This window comes from Anomaloglossus baeobatrachus, unplaced genomic scaffold (assembly GCF_048569485.1).
Source record: "Anomaloglossus baeobatrachus isolate aAnoBae1 unplaced genomic scaffold, aAnoBae1.hap1 Scaffold_4302, whole genome shotgun sequence".
Classification (NCBI taxonomy): Eukaryota; Metazoa; Chordata; class Amphibia; order Anura; family Aromobatidae; genus Anomaloglossus; species Anomaloglossus baeobatrachus.
The window spans coordinates 1-14640 of NW_027443638.1; the positions used below are offsets into that span (position 1 = coordinate 1).

Consider the following 14640-nt stretch of genomic DNA (forward strand, 5'->3'; position numbering starts at 1 on the left):
TTCAAACCGAAAATACATCAACAGGCAGGCTACAGAAAAGCTTACTAACAAAGGTTAGAGAGGGGCTTTCTCAGAGGGCTTTTTACAGTTTGTCTATTCCCAATTAGCCGGTTTAGTATACTTAATGAAAGTACTAATTCTTTCATAGGCCGCCCATTCTTAGTATTTGACGTTCAGGTAACAACAGGTAACTTTATTTGGAGTGGAAGCAGAGAGATAACACCAGATGCCAATTGTAGATCCTCTCACACCTGTGGTCACTGCAGCATCTGACTCCACTTTGTCCAAAAGGGATCTATTCCATTCAATTACACATGATCTAGATTAGACTGACAACAAGATACTGCACGGGACATAGCAGAGTTGGTGAAGTTGAGTGGTGATGAGTTTGCTATTTGGATGAATAAAGCAAGTAAAAAGTGTGTTAGATAAAAATTCATTTCAATTCGCTAATCGGGCTAATATGAATCAGGTGAATCGAGTTCTGCTTTTGGAAACTGGGTTAAGAAGGGGTGCACCGTTCCTGGAGGTACTGCAATACCAGGTCAATGCGTGGAGTGGACAGAGCAAGCTCTTTTTCCATCTCCCTGTTCTAAAAATCCATTTAATATATGGTCCCCAGATAGGGGACGTATCAGATATTAAACTGATAAGAACAGATACTACACTTGATCTTAGCCAAAAGGCCGAGAAGCGATAACCAGAATTGGTTTGGGCCTCGAGTGGCACCCTGGCCTATGCCGGACACATCTTAGGGAGAGAGAGCGAGAGGGAGACAAACCCACGCCTACACAAGACATTTTGTCACCCAAGCCAACCCTTGAAAAGGCTGCTTTGCAGAGCAAAAACAAGAAGAATGGTGCGTTTTGCAGCCGCCGCCCACTGCAATGAATCTGAATAACTCCTCCTTTAGGGCGCAAGCAACTCCCCTCCCCCTTGCAGTCTTTCCAATTCACGATACAAAAAGACGGACAGGACAGGTTGCCTGACTTTCCGTCACTGCCACCCTTTGCCATCCTTACCCGTAGAAAGCCCTTTCATCATCCCCAAACCCTAATCTTTTCCCTTTCCTTCCCAGCCCCCAAACCCTGCCCTCTGTACCTTTCTCACCACCCGCTTCCCTTCTCCTGTCATCCCCCTACCACCCGGGAAAAAAAGAGATTGCCCCCTCCTTCCACTAGCCCACCCTCCCACCCAAAGAACAACTTCTTCTGCGCAGCTTGTTTTCTAGGCAGCAGCGCTATTGTGATGTCATCGGGGGGCATTGTGACAAGCCGCCAGTGTTCCGTCTCTTCATGTTGTGCACTGTTCAAACCGAAAATACATCAACAGGCAGGCTACAGAAAAGCTTACTAACAAAGGTTAGAGAGGGGCTTTCTCAGAGGGCTTTTTACAGTTTGTCTATTCCCAATTAGCCGGTTTAGTATACTTAATGAAAGTACTAATTCTTTCATAGGCCGCCCATTCTTAGTATTTGACGTTCAGGTAACAACAGGTAACTTTATTTGGAGTGGAAGCAGAGAGATAACACCAGATGCCAATTGTAGATCCTCTCACACCTGTGGTCACTGCAGCATCTGACTCCACTTTGTCCAAAAGGGATCTATTCCATTCAATTACACATGATCTAGATTAGACTGACAACAAGATACTGCACGGGACATAGCAGAGTTGGTGAAGTTGAGTGGTGATGAGTTTGCTATTTGGATGAATAAAGCAAGTAAAAAGTGTGTTAGATAAAAATTCATTTCAATTCGCTAATCGGGCTAATATGAATCAGGTGAATCGAGTTCTGCTTTTGGAAACTGGGTTAAGAAGGGGTGCACCGTTCCTGGAGGTACTGCAATACCAGGTCAATGCGTGGAGTGGACAGAGCAAGCTCTTTTTCCATCTCCCTGTTCTAAAAATCCATTTAATATATGGTCCCCAGATAGGGGACGTATCAGATATTAAACTGATAAGAACAGATACTACACTTGATCTTAGCCAAAAGGCCGAGAAGCGATAACCAGAATTGGTTTGGGCCTCGAGTGGCACCCTGGCCTATGCCGGACACATCTTAGGGAGAGAGAGCGAGAGGGAGACAAACCCACGCCTACACAAGACATTTTGTCACCCAAGCCAACCCTTGAAAAGGCTGCTTTGCAGAGCAAAAACAAGAAGAATGGTGCGTTTTGCAGCCGCCGCCCACTGCAATGAATCTGAATAACTCCTCCTTTAGGGCGCAAGCAACTCCCCTCCCCCTTGCAGTCTTTCCAATTCACGATACAAAAAGACGGACAGGACAGGTTGCCTGACTTTCCGTCACTGCCACCCTTTGCCATCCTTACCCGTAGAAAGCCCTTTCATCATCCCCAAACCCTAATCTTTTCCCTTTCCTTCCCAGCCCCCAAACCCTGCCCTCTGTACCTTTCTCACCACCCGCTTCCCTTCTCCTGTCATCCCCCTACCACCCGGGAAAAAAAGAGATTGCCCCCTCCTTCCACTAGCCCACCCTCCCACCCAAAGAACAACTTCTTCTGCGCAGCTTGTTTTCTAGGCAGCAGCGCTATTGTGATGTCATCGGGGGGCATTGTGACAAGCCGCCAGTGTTCCGTCTCTTCATGTTGTGCACTGTTCAAACCGAAAATACATCAACAGGCAGGCTACAGAAAAGCTTACTAACAAAGGTTAGAGAGGGGCTTTCTCAGAGGGCTTTTTACAGTTTGTCTATTCCCAATTAGCCGGTTTAGTATACTTAATGAAAGTACTAATTCTTTCATAGGCCGCCCATTCTTAGTATTTGACGTTCAGGTAACAACAGGTAACTTTATTTGGAGTGGAAGCAGAGAGATAACACCAGATGCCAATTGTAGATCCTCTCACACCTGTGGTCACTGCAGCATCTGACTCCACTTTGTCCAAAAGGGATCTATTCCATTCAATTACACATGATCTAGATTAGACTGACAACAAGATACTGCACGGGACATAGCAGAGTTGGTGAAGTTGAGTGGTGATGAGTTTGCTATTTGGATGAATAAAGCAAGTAAAAAGTGTGTTAGATAAAAATTCATTTCAATTCGCTAATCGGGCTAATATGAATCAGGTGAATCGAGTTCTGCTTTTGGAAACTGGGTTAAGAAGGGGTGCACCGTTCCTGGAGGTACTGCAATACCAGGTCAATGCGTGGAGTGGACAGAGCAAGCTCTTTTTCCATCTCCCTGTTCTAAAAATCCATTTAATATATGGTCCCCAGATAGGGGACGTATCAGATATTAAACTGATAAGAACAGATACTACACTTGATCTTAGCCAAAAGGCCGAGAAGCGATAACCAGAATTGGTTTGGGCCTCGAGTGGCACCCTGGCCTATGCCGGACACATCTTAGGGAGAGAGAGCGAGAGGGAGACAAACCCACGCCTACACAAGACATTTTGTCACCCAAGCCAACCCTTGAAAAGGCTGCTTTGCAGAGCAAAAACAAGAAGAATGGTGCGTTTTGCAGCCGCCGCCCACTGCAATGAATCTGAATAACTCCTCCTTTAGGGCGCAAGCAACTCCCCTCCCCCTTGCAGTCTTTCCAATTCACGATACAAAAAGACGGACAGGACAGGTTGCCTGACTTTCCGTCACTGCCACCCTTTGCCATCCTTACCCGTAGAAAGCCCTTTCATCATCCCCAAACCCTAATCTTTTCCCTTTCCTTCCCAGCCCCCAAACCCTGCCCTCTGTACCTTTCTCACCACCCGCTTCCCTTCTCCTGTCATCCCCCTACCACCCGGGAAAAAAAGAGATTGCCCCCTCCTTCCACTAGCCCACCCTCCCACCCAAAGAACAACTTCTTCTGCGCAGCTTGTTTTCTAGGCAGCAGCGCTATTGTGATGTCATCGGGGGGCATTGTGACAAGCCGCCAGTGTTCCGTCTCTTCATGTTGTGCACTGTTCAAACCGAAAATACATCAACAGGCAGGCTACAGAAAAGCTTACTAACAAAGGTTAGAGAGGGGCTTTCTCAGAGGGCTTTTTACAGTTTGTCTATTCCCAATTAGCCGGTTTAGTATACTTAATGAAAGTACTAATTCTTTCATAGGCCGCCCATTCTTAGTATTTGACGTTCAGGTAACAACAGGTAACTTTATTTGGAGTGGAAGCAGAGAGATAACACCAGATGCCAATTGTAGATCCTCTCACACCTGTGGTCACTGCAGCATCTGACTCCACTTTGTCCAAAAGGGATCTATTCCATTCAATTACACATGATCTAGATTAGACTGACAACAAGATACTGCACGGGACATAGCAGAGTTGGTGAAGTTGAGTGGTGATGAGTTTGCTATTTGGATGAATAAAGCAAGTAAAAAGTGTGTTAGATAAAAATTCATTTCAATTCGCTAATCGGGCTAATATGAATCAGGTGAATCGAGTTCTGCTTTTGGAAACTGGGTTAAGAAGGGGTGCACCGTTCCTGGAGGTACTGCAATACCAGGTCAATGCGTGGAGTGGACAGAGCAAGCTCTTTTTCCATCTCCCTGTTCTAAAAATCCATTTAATATATGGTCCCCAGATAGGGGACGTATCAGATATTAAACTGATAAGAACAGATACTACACTTGATCTTAGCCAAAAGGCCGAGAAGCGATAACCAGAATTGGTTTGGGCCTCGAGTGGCACCCTGGCCTATGCCGGACACATCTTAGGGAGAGAGAGCGAGAGGGAGACAAACCCACGCCTACACAAGACATTTTGTCACCCAAGCCAACCCTTGAAAAGGCTGCTTTGCAGAGCAAAAACAAGAAGAATGGTGCGTTTTGCAGCCGCCGCCCACTGCAATGAATCTGAATAACTCCTCCTTTAGGGCGCAAGCAACTCCCCTCCCCCTTGCAGTCTTTCCAATTCACGATACAAAAAGACGGACAGGACAGGTTGCCTGACTTTCCGTCACTGCCACCCTTTGCCATCCTTACCCGTAGAAAGCCCTTTCATCATCCCCAAACCCTAATCTTTTCCCTTTCCTTCCCAGCCCCCAAACCCTGCCCTCTGTACCTTTCTCACCACCCGCTTCCCTTCTCCTGTCATCCCCCTACCACCCGGGAAAAAAAGAGATTGCCCCCTCCTTCCACTAGCCCACCCTCCCACCCAAAGAACAACTTCTTCTGCGCAGCTTGTTTTCTAGGCAGCAGCGCTATTGTGATGTCATCGGGGGGCATTGTGACAAGCCGCCAGTGTTCCGTCTCTTCATGTTGTGCACTGTTCAAACCGAAAATACATCAACAGGCAGGCTACAGAAAAGCTTACTAACAAAGGTTAGAGAGGGGCTTTCTCAGAGGGCTTTTTACAGTTTGTCTATTCCCAATTAGCCGGTTTAGTATACTTAATGAAAGTACTAATTCTTTCATAGGCCGCCCATTCTTAGTATTTGACGTTCAGGTAACAACAGGTAACTTTATTTGGAGTGGAAGCAGAGAGATAACACCAGATGCCAATTGTAGATCCTCTCACACCTGTGGTCACTGCAGCATCTGACTCCACTTTGTCCAAAAGGGATCTATTCCATTCAATTACACATGATCTAGATTAGACTGACAACAAGATACTGCACGGGACATAGCAGAGTTGGTGAAGTTGAGTGGTGATGAGTTTGCTATTTGGATGAATAAAGCAAGTAAAAAGTGTGTTAGATAAAAATTCATTTCAATTCGCTAATCGGGCTAATATGAATCAGGTGAATCGAGTTCTGCTTTTGGAAACTGGGTTAAGAAGGGGTGCACCGTTCCTGGAGGTACTGCAATACCAGGTCAATGCGTGGAGTGGACAGAGCAAGCTCTTTTTCCATCTCCCTGTTCTAAAAATCCATTTAATATATGGTCCCCAGATAGGGGACGTATCAGATATTAAACTGATAAGAACAGATACTACACTTGATCTTAGCCAAAAGGCCGAGAAGCGATAACCAGAATTGGTTTGGGCCTCGAGTGGCACCCTGGCCTATGCCGGACACATCTTAGGGAGAGAGAGCGAGAGGGAGACAAACCCACGCCTACACAAGACATTTTGTCACCCAAGCCAACCCTTGAAAAGGCTGCTTTGCAGAGCAAAAACAAGAAGAATGGTGCGTTTTGCAGCCGCCGCCCACTGCAATGAATCTGAATAACTCCTCCTTTAGGGCGCAAGCAACTCCCCTCCCCCTTGCAGTCTTTCCAATTCACGATACAAAAAGACGGACAGGACAGGTTGCCTGACTTTCCGTCACTGCCACCCTTTGCCATCCTTACCCGTAGAAAGCCCTTTCATCATCCCCAAACCCTAATCTTTTCCCTTTCCTTCCCAGCCCCCAAACCCTGCCCTCTGTACCTTTCTCACCACCCGCTTCCCTTCTCCTGTCATCCCCCTACCACCCGGGAAAAAAAGAGATTGCCCCCTCCTTCCACTAGCCCACCCTCCCACCCAAAGAACAACTTCTTCTGCGCAGCTTGTTTTCTAGGCAGCAGCGCTATTGTGATGTCATCGGGGGGCATTGTGACAAGCCGCCAGTGTTCCGTCTCTTCATGTTGTGCACTGTTCAAACCGAAAATACATCAACAGGCAGGCTACAGAAAAGCTTACTAACAAAGGTTAGAGAGGGGCTTTCTCAGAGGGCTTTTTACAGTTTGTCTATTCCCAATTAGCCGGTTTAGTATACTTAATGAAAGTACTAATTCTTTCATAGGCCGCCCATTCTTAGTATTTGACGTTCAGGTAACAACAGGTAACTTTATTTGGAGTGGAAGCAGAGAGATAACACCAGATGCCAATTGTAGATCCTCTCACACCTGTGGTCACTGCAGCATCTGACTCCACTTTGTCCAAAAGGGATCTATTCCATTCAATTACACATGATCTAGATTAGACTGACAACAAGATACTGCACGGGACATAGCAGAGTTGGTGAAGTTGAGTGGTGATGAGTTTGCTATTTGGATGAATAAAGCAAGTAAAAAGTGTGTTAGATAAAAATTCATTTCAATTCGCTAATCGGGCTAATATGAATCAGGTGAATCGAGTTCTGCTTTTGGAAACTGGGTTAAGAAGGGGTGCACCGTTCCTGGAGGTACTGCAATACCAGGTCAATGCGTGGAGTGGACAGAGCAAGCTCTTTTTCCATCTCCCTGTTCTAAAAATCCATTTAATATATGGTCCCCAGATAGGGGACGTATCAGATATTAAACTGATAAGAACAGATACTACACTTGATCTTAGCCAAAAGGCCGAGAAGCGATAACCAGAATTGGTTTGGGCCTCGAGTGGCACCCTGGCCTATGCCGGACACATCTTAGGGAGAGAGAGCGAGAGGGAGACAAACCCACGCCTACACAAGACATTTTGTCACCCAAGCCAACCCTTGAAAAGGCTGCTTTGCAGAGCAAAAACAAGAAGAATGGTGCGTTTTGCAGCCGCCGCCCACTGCAATGAATCTGAATAACTCCTCCTTTAGGGCGCAAGCAACTCCCCTCCCCCTTGCAGTCTTTCCAATTCACGATACAAAAAGACGGACAGGACAGGTTGCCTGACTTTCCGTCACTGCCACCCTTTGCCATCCTTACCCGTAGAAAGCCCTTTCATCATCCCCAAACCCTAATCTTTTCCCTTTCCTTCCCAGCCCCCAAACCCTGCCCTCTGTACCTTTCTCACCACCCGCTTCCCTTCTCCTGTCATCCCCCTACCACCCGGGAAAAAAAGAGATTGCCCCCTCCTTCCACTAGCCCACCCTCCCACCCAAAGAACAACTTCTTCTGCGCAGCTTGTTTTCTAGGCAGCAGCGCTATTGTGATGTCATCGGGGGGCATTGTGACAAGCCGCCAGTGTTCCGTCTCTTCATGTTGTGCACTGTTCAAACCGAAAATACATCAACAGGCAGGCTACAGAAAAGCTTACTAACAAAGGTTAGAGAGGGGCTTTCTCAGAGGGCTTTTTACAGTTTGTCTATTCCCAATTAGCCGGTTTAGTATACTTAATGAAAGTACTAATTCTTTCATAGGCCGCTTATTCTTAGTATTTGACGTTCAGGTAACAACAGGTAACTTTATTTGGAGTGGAAGCAGAGAGATAACACCAGATGCCAATTGTAGATCCTCTCACACCTGTGGTCACTGCAGCATCTGACTCCACTTTGTCCAAAAGGGATCTATTCCATTCAATTACACATGATCTAGATTAGACTGACAACAAGATACTGCACGGGACATAGCAGAGTTGGTGAAGTTGAGTGGTGATGAGTTTGCTATTTGGATGAATAAAGCAAGTAAAAAGTGTGTTAGATAAAAATTCATTTCAATTCGCTAATCGGGCTAATATGAATCAGGTGAATCGAGTTCTGCTTTTGGAAACTGGGTTAAGAAGGGGTGCACCGTTCCTGGAGGTACTGCAATACCAGGTCAATGCGTGGAGTGGACAGAGCAAGCTCTTTTTCCATCTCCCTGTTCTAAAAATCCATTTAATATATGGTCCCCAGATAGGGGACGTATCAGATATTAAACTGATAAGAACAGATACTACACTTGATCTTAGCCAAAAGGCCGAGAAGCGATAACCAGAATTGGTTTGGGCCTCGAGTGGCACCCTGGCCTATGCCGGACACATCTTAGGGAGAGAGAGCGAGAGGGAGACAAACCCACGCCTACACAAGACATTTTGTCACCCAAGCCAACCCTTGAAAAGGCTGCTTTGCAGAGCAAAAACAAGAAGAATGGTGCGTTTTGCAGCCGCCGCCCACTGCAATGAATCTGAATAACTCCTCCTTTAGGGCGCAAGCAACTCCCCTCCCCCTTGCAGTCTTTCCAATTCACGATACAAAAAGACGGACAGGACAGGTTGCCTGACTTTCCGTCACTGCCACCCTTTGCCATCCTTACCCGTAGAAAGCCCTTTCATCATCCCCAAACCCTAATCTTTTCCCTTTCCTTCCCAGCCCCCAAACCCTGCCCTCTGTACCTTTCTCACCACCCGCTTCCCTTCTCCTGTCATCCCCCTACCACCCGGGAAAAAAAGAGATTGCCCCCTCCTTCCACTAGCCCACCCTCCCACCCAAAGAACAACTTCTTCTGCGCAGCTTGTTTTCTAGGCAGCAGCGCTATTGTGATGTCATCGGGGGGCATTGTGACAAGCCGCCAGTGTTCCGTCTCTTCATGTTGTGCACTGTTCAAACCGAAAATACATCAACAGGCAGGCTACAGAAAAGCTTACTAACAAAGGTTAGAGAGGGGCTTTCTCAGAGGGCTTTTTACAGTTTGTCTATTCCCAATTAGCCGGTTTAGTATACTTAATGAAAGTACTAATTCTTTCATAGGCCGCCCATTCTTAGTATTTGACGTTCAGGTAACAACAGGTAACTTTATTTGGAGTGGAAGCAGAGAGATAACACCAGATGCCAATTGTAGATCCTCTCACACCTGTGGTCACTGCAGCATCTGACTCCACTTTGTCCAAAAGGGATCTATTCCATTCAATTACACATGATCTAGATTAGACTGACAACAAGATACTGCACGGGACATAGCAGAGTTGGTGAAGTTGAGTGGTGATGAGTTTGCTATTTGGATGAATAAAGCAAGTAAAAAGTGTGTTAGATAAAAATTCATTTCAATTCGCTAATCGGGCTAATATGAATCAGGTGAATCGAGTTCTGCTTTTGGAAACTGGGTTAAGAAGGGGTGCACCGTTCCTGGAGGTACTGCAATACCAGGTCAATGCGTGGAGTGGACAGAGCAAGCTCTTTTTCCATCTCCCTGTTCTAAAAATCCATTTAATATATGGTCCCCAGATAGGGGACGTATCAGATATTAAACTGATAAGAACAGATACTACACTTGATCTTAGCCAAAAGGCCGAGAAGCGATAACCAGAATTGGTTTGGGCCTCGAGTGGCACCCTGGCCTATGCCGGACACATCTTAGGGAGAGAGAGCGAGAGGGAGACAAACCCACGCCTACACAAGACATTTTGTCACCCAAGCCAACCCTTGAAAAGGCTGCTTTGCAGAGCAAAAACAAGAAGAATGGTGCGTTTTGCAGCCGCCGCCCACTGCAATGAATCTGAATAACTCCTCCTTTAGGGCGCAAGCAACTCCCCTCCCCCTTGCAGTCTTTCCAATTCACGATACAAAAAGACGGACAGGACAGGTTGCCTGACTTTCCGTCACTGCCACCCTTTGCCATCCTTACCCGTAGAAAGCCCTTTCATCATCCCCAAACCCTAATCTTTTCCCTTTCCTTCCCAGCCCCCAAACCCTGCCCTCTGTACCTTTCTCACCACCCGCTTCCCTTCTCCTGTCATCCCCCTACCACCCGGGAAAAAAAGAGATTGCCCCCTCCTTCCACTAGCCCACCCTCCCACCCAAAGAACAACTTCTTCTGCGCAGCTTGTTTTCTAGGCAGCAGCGCTATTGTGATGTCATCGGGGGGCATTGTGACAAGCCGCCAGTGTTCCGTCTCTTCATGTTGTGCACTGTTCAAACCGAAAATACATCAACAGGCAGGCTACAGAAAAGCTTACTAACAAAGGTTAGAGAGGGGCTTTCTCAGAGGGCTTTTTACAGTTTGTCTATTCCCAATTAGCCGGTTTAGTATACTTAATGAAAGTACTAATTCTTTCATAGGCCGCCCATTCTTAGTATTTGACGTTCAGGTAACAACAGGTAACTTTATTTGGAGTGGAAGCAGAGAGATAACACCAGATGCCAATTGTAGATCCTCTCACACCTGTGGTCACTGCAGCATCTGACTCCACTTTGTCCAAAAGGGATCTATTCCATTCAATTACACATGATCTAGATTAGACTGACAACAAGATACTGCACGGGACATAGCAGAGTTGGTGAAGTTGAGTGGTGATGAGTTTGCTATTTGGATGAATAAAGCAAGTAAAAAGTGTGTTAGATAAAAATTCATTTCAATTCGCTAATCGGGCTAATATGAATCAGGTGAATCGAGTTCTGCTTTTGGAAACTGGGTTAAGAAGGGGTGCACCGTTCCTGGAGGTACTGCAATACCAGGTCAATGCGTGGAGTGGACAGAGCAAGCTCTTTTTCCATCTCCCTGTTCTAAAAATCCATTTAATATATGGTCCCCAGATAGGGGACGTATCAGATATTAAACTGATAAGAACAGATACTACACTTGATCTTAGCCAAAAGGCCGAGAAGCGATAACCAGAATTGGTTTGGGCCTCGAGTGGCACCCTGGCCTATGCCGGACACATCTTAGGGAGAGAGAGCGAGAGGGAGACAAACCCACGCCTACACAAGACATTTTGTCACCCAAGCCAACCCTTGAAAAGGCTGCTTTGCAGAGCAAAAACAAGAAGAATGGTGCGTTTTGCAGCCGCCGCCCACTGCAATGAATCTGAATAACTCCTCCTTTAGGGCGCAAGCAACTCCCCTCCCCCTTGCAGTCTTTCCAATTCACGATACAAAAAGACGGACAGGACAGGTTGCCTGACTTTCCGTCACTGCCACCCTTTGCCATCCTTACCCGTAGAAAGCCCTTTCATCATCCCCAAACCCTAATCTTTTCCCTTTCCTTCCCAGCCCCCAAACCCTGCCCTCTGTACCTTTCTCACCACCCGCTTCCTTTCTCCTGTCATCCCCCTACCACCCGGGAAAAAAAGAGATTGCCCCCTCCTTCCACTAGCCCACCCTCCCACCCAAAGAACAACTTCTTCTGCGCAGCTTGTTTTCTAGGCAGCAGCGCTATTGTGATGTCATCGGGGGGCATTGTGACAAGCCGCCAGTGTTCCGTCTCTTCATGTTGTGCACTGTTCAAACCGAAAATACATCAACAGGCAGGCTACAGAAAAGCTTACTAACAAAGGTTAGAGAGGGGCTTTCTCAGAGGGCTTTTTACAGTTTGTCTATTCCCAATTAGCCGGTTTAGTATACTTAATGAAAGTACTAATTCTTTCATAGGCCGCCCATTCTTAGTATTTGACGTTCAGGTAACAACAGGTAACTTTATTTGGAGTGGAAGCAGAGAGATAACACCAGATGCCAATTGTAGATCCTCTCACACCTGTGGTCACTGCAGCATCTGACTCCACTTTGTCCAAAAGGGATCTATTCCATTCAATTACACATGATCTAGATTAGACTGACAACAAGATACTGCACGGGACATAGCAGAGTTGGTGAAGTTGAGTGGTGATGAGTTTGCTATTTGGATGAATAAAGCAAGTAAAAAGTGTGTTAGATAAAAATTCATTTCAATTCGCTAATCGGGCTAATATGAATCAGGTGAATCGAGTTCTGCTTTTGGAAACTGGGTTAAGAAGGGGTGCACCGTTCCTGGAGGTACTGCAATACCAGGTCAATGCGTGGAGTGGACAGAGCAAGCTCTTTTTCCATCTCCCTGTTCTAAAAATCCATTTAATATATGGTCCCCAGATAGGGGACGTATCAGATATTAAACTGATAAGAACAGATACTACACTTGATCTTAGCCAAAAGGCCGAGAAGCGATAACCAGAATTGGTTTGGGCCTCGAGTGGCACCCTGGCCTATGCCGGACACATCTTAGGGAGAGAGAGCGAGAGGGAGACAAACCCACGCCTACACAAGACATTTTGTCACCCAAGCCAACCCTTGAAAAGGCTGCTTTGCAGAGCAAAAACAAGAAGAATGGTGCGTTTTGCAGCCGCCGCCCACTGCAATGAATCTGAATAACTCCTCCTTTAGGGCGCAAGCAACTCCCCTCCCCCTTGCAGTCTTTCCAATTCACGATACAAAAAGACGGACAGGACAGGTTGCCTGACTTTCCGTCACTGCCACCCTTTGCCATCCTTACCCGTAGAAAGCCCTTTCATCATCCCCAAACCCTAATCTTTTCCCTTTCCTTCCCAGCCCCCAAACCCTGCCCTCTGTACCTTTCTCACCACCCGCTTCCCTTCTCCTGTCATCCCCCTACCACCCGGGAAAAAAAGAGATTGCCCCCTCCTTCCACTAGCCCACCCTCCCACCCAAAGAACAACTTCTTCTGCGCAGCTTGTTTTCTAGGCAGCAGCGCTATTGTGATGTCATCGGGGGGCATTGTGACAAGCCGCCAGTGTTCCGTCTCTTCATGTTGTGCACTGTTCAAACCGAAAATACATCAACAGGCAGGCTACAGAAAAGCTTACTAACAAAGGTTAGAGAGGGGCTTTCTCAGAGGGCTTTTTACAGTTTGTCTATTCCCAATTAGCCGGTTTAGTATACTTAATGAAAGTACTAATTCTTTCATAGGCCGCCCATTCTTAGTATTTGACGTTCAGGTAACAACAGGTAACTTTATTTGGAGTGGAAGCAGAGAGATAACACCAGATGCCAATTGTAGATCCTCTCACACCTGTGGTCACTGCAGCATCTGACTCCACTTTGTCCAAAAGGGATCTATTCCATTCAATTACACATGATCTAGATTAGACTGACAACAAGATACTGCACGGGACATAGCAGAGTTGGTGAAGTTGAGTGGTGATGAGTTTGCTATTTGGATGAATAAAGCAAGTAAAAAGTGTGTTAGATAAAAATTCATTTCAATTCGCTAATCGGGCTAATATGAATCAGGTGAATCGAGTTCTGCTTTTGGAAACTGGGTTAAGAAGGGGTGCACCGTTCCTGGAGGTACTGCAATACCAGGTCAATGCGTGGAGTGGACAGAGCAAGCTCTTTTTCCATCTCCCTGTTCTAAAAATCCATTTAATATATGGTCCCCAGATAGGGGACGTATCAGATATTAAACTGATAAGAACAGATACTACACTTGATCTTAGCCAAAAGGCCGAGAAGCGATAACCAGAATTGGTTTGGGCCTCGAGTGGCACCCTGGCCTATGCCGGACACATCTTAGGGAGAGAGAGCGAGAGGGAGACAAACCCACGCCTACACAAGACATTTTGTCACCCAAGCCAACCCTTGAAAAGGCTGCTTTGCAGAGCAAAAACAAGAAGAATGGTGCGTTTTGCAGCCGCCGCCCACTGCAATGAATCTGAATAACTCCTCCTTTAGGGCGCAAGCAACTCCCCTCCCCCTTGCAGTCTTTCCAATTCACGATACAAAAAGACGGACAGGACAGGTTGCCTGACTTTCCGTCACTGCCACCCTTTGCCATCCTTACCCGTAGAAAGCCCTTTCATCATCCCCAAACCCTAATCTTTTCCCTTTCCTTCCCAGCCCCCAAACCCTGCCCTCTGTACCTTTCTCACCACCCGCTTCCCTTCTCCTGTCATCCCCCTACCACCCGGGAAAAAAAGAGATTGCCCCCTCCTTCCACTAGCCCACCCTCCCACCCAAAGAACAACTTCTTCTGCGCAGCTTGTTTTCTAGGCAGCAGCGCTATTGTGATGTCATCGGGGGGCATTGTGACAAGCCGCCAGTGTTCCGTCTCTTCATGTTGTGCACTGTTCAAACCGAAAATACATCAACAGGCAGGCTACAGAAAAGCTTACTAACAAAGGTTAGAGAGGGGCTTTCTCAGAGGGCTTTTTACAGTTTGTCTATTCCCAATTAGCCGGTTTAGTATACTTAATGAAAGTACTAATTCTTTCATAGGCCGCCCATTCTTAGTATTTGACGTTCAGGTAACAACAGGTAACTTTATTTGGAGTGGAAGCAGAGAGATAACACCAGATGCCAATTGTAGATCCTCTCACACC

At 46.6% G+C, this 14640-nt stretch overlaps 11 non-coding genes across 11 annotated transcripts; all 11 read right to left on the minus strand.

The window, feature by feature from the left end:
• Positions 1-507: 507 nt before the first annotated feature.
• LOC142279372 (U2 spliceosomal RNA) lies at positions 508-698 on the minus strand. The gene has a single exon (XR_012742014.1). It is a non-coding gene; the product is annotated as a U2 spliceosomal RNA (small nuclear RNA).
• Positions 699-1815: 1117 nt separating this feature from the next.
• Positions 1816-2006, minus strand: LOC142279384 (U2 spliceosomal RNA). Its single transcript, XR_012742025.1, has one exon. It is a non-coding gene; the product is annotated as a U2 spliceosomal RNA (small nuclear RNA).
• Positions 2007-3123: 1117 nt separating this feature from the next.
• LOC142279396 (U2 spliceosomal RNA) lies at positions 3124-3314 on the minus strand. Its single transcript, XR_012742036.1, has one exon. It is a non-coding gene; the product is annotated as a U2 spliceosomal RNA (small nuclear RNA).
• A 1117-nt stretch (positions 3315-4431) lies between these two features.
• Positions 4432-4622, minus strand: LOC142279403 (U2 spliceosomal RNA). The gene has a single exon (XR_012742042.1). It is a non-coding gene; the product is annotated as a U2 spliceosomal RNA (small nuclear RNA).
• Positions 4623-5739: 1117 nt separating this feature from the next.
• On the minus strand, positions 5740-5930 carry LOC142279404 (U2 spliceosomal RNA). Its single transcript, XR_012742043.1, has one exon. It is a non-coding gene; the product is annotated as a U2 spliceosomal RNA (small nuclear RNA).
• A 1117-nt stretch (positions 5931-7047) lies between these two features.
• Positions 7048-7238, minus strand: LOC142279373 (U2 spliceosomal RNA). Its single transcript, XR_012742015.1, has one exon. It is a non-coding gene; the product is annotated as a U2 spliceosomal RNA (small nuclear RNA).
• A 1117-nt stretch (positions 7239-8355) lies between these two features.
• On the minus strand, positions 8356-8546 carry LOC142279374 (U2 spliceosomal RNA). The gene has a single exon (XR_012742016.1). It is a non-coding gene; the product is annotated as a U2 spliceosomal RNA (small nuclear RNA).
• Positions 8547-9663: 1117 nt separating this feature from the next.
• LOC142279376 (U2 spliceosomal RNA) lies at positions 9664-9854 on the minus strand. The gene has a single exon (XR_012742017.1). It is a non-coding gene; the product is annotated as a U2 spliceosomal RNA (small nuclear RNA).
• Positions 9855-10971: 1117 nt separating this feature from the next.
• LOC142279377 (U2 spliceosomal RNA) lies at positions 10972-11162 on the minus strand. The gene has a single exon (XR_012742018.1). It is a non-coding gene; the product is annotated as a U2 spliceosomal RNA (small nuclear RNA).
• Positions 11163-12279: 1117 nt separating this feature from the next.
• On the minus strand, positions 12280-12470 carry LOC142279378 (U2 spliceosomal RNA). The gene has a single exon (XR_012742019.1). It is a non-coding gene; the product is annotated as a U2 spliceosomal RNA (small nuclear RNA).
• Positions 12471-13587: 1117 nt separating this feature from the next.
• On the minus strand, positions 13588-13778 carry LOC142279379 (U2 spliceosomal RNA). The gene has a single exon (XR_012742020.1). It is a non-coding gene; the product is annotated as a U2 spliceosomal RNA (small nuclear RNA).
• Positions 13779-14640: the final 862 nt, after the last annotated feature.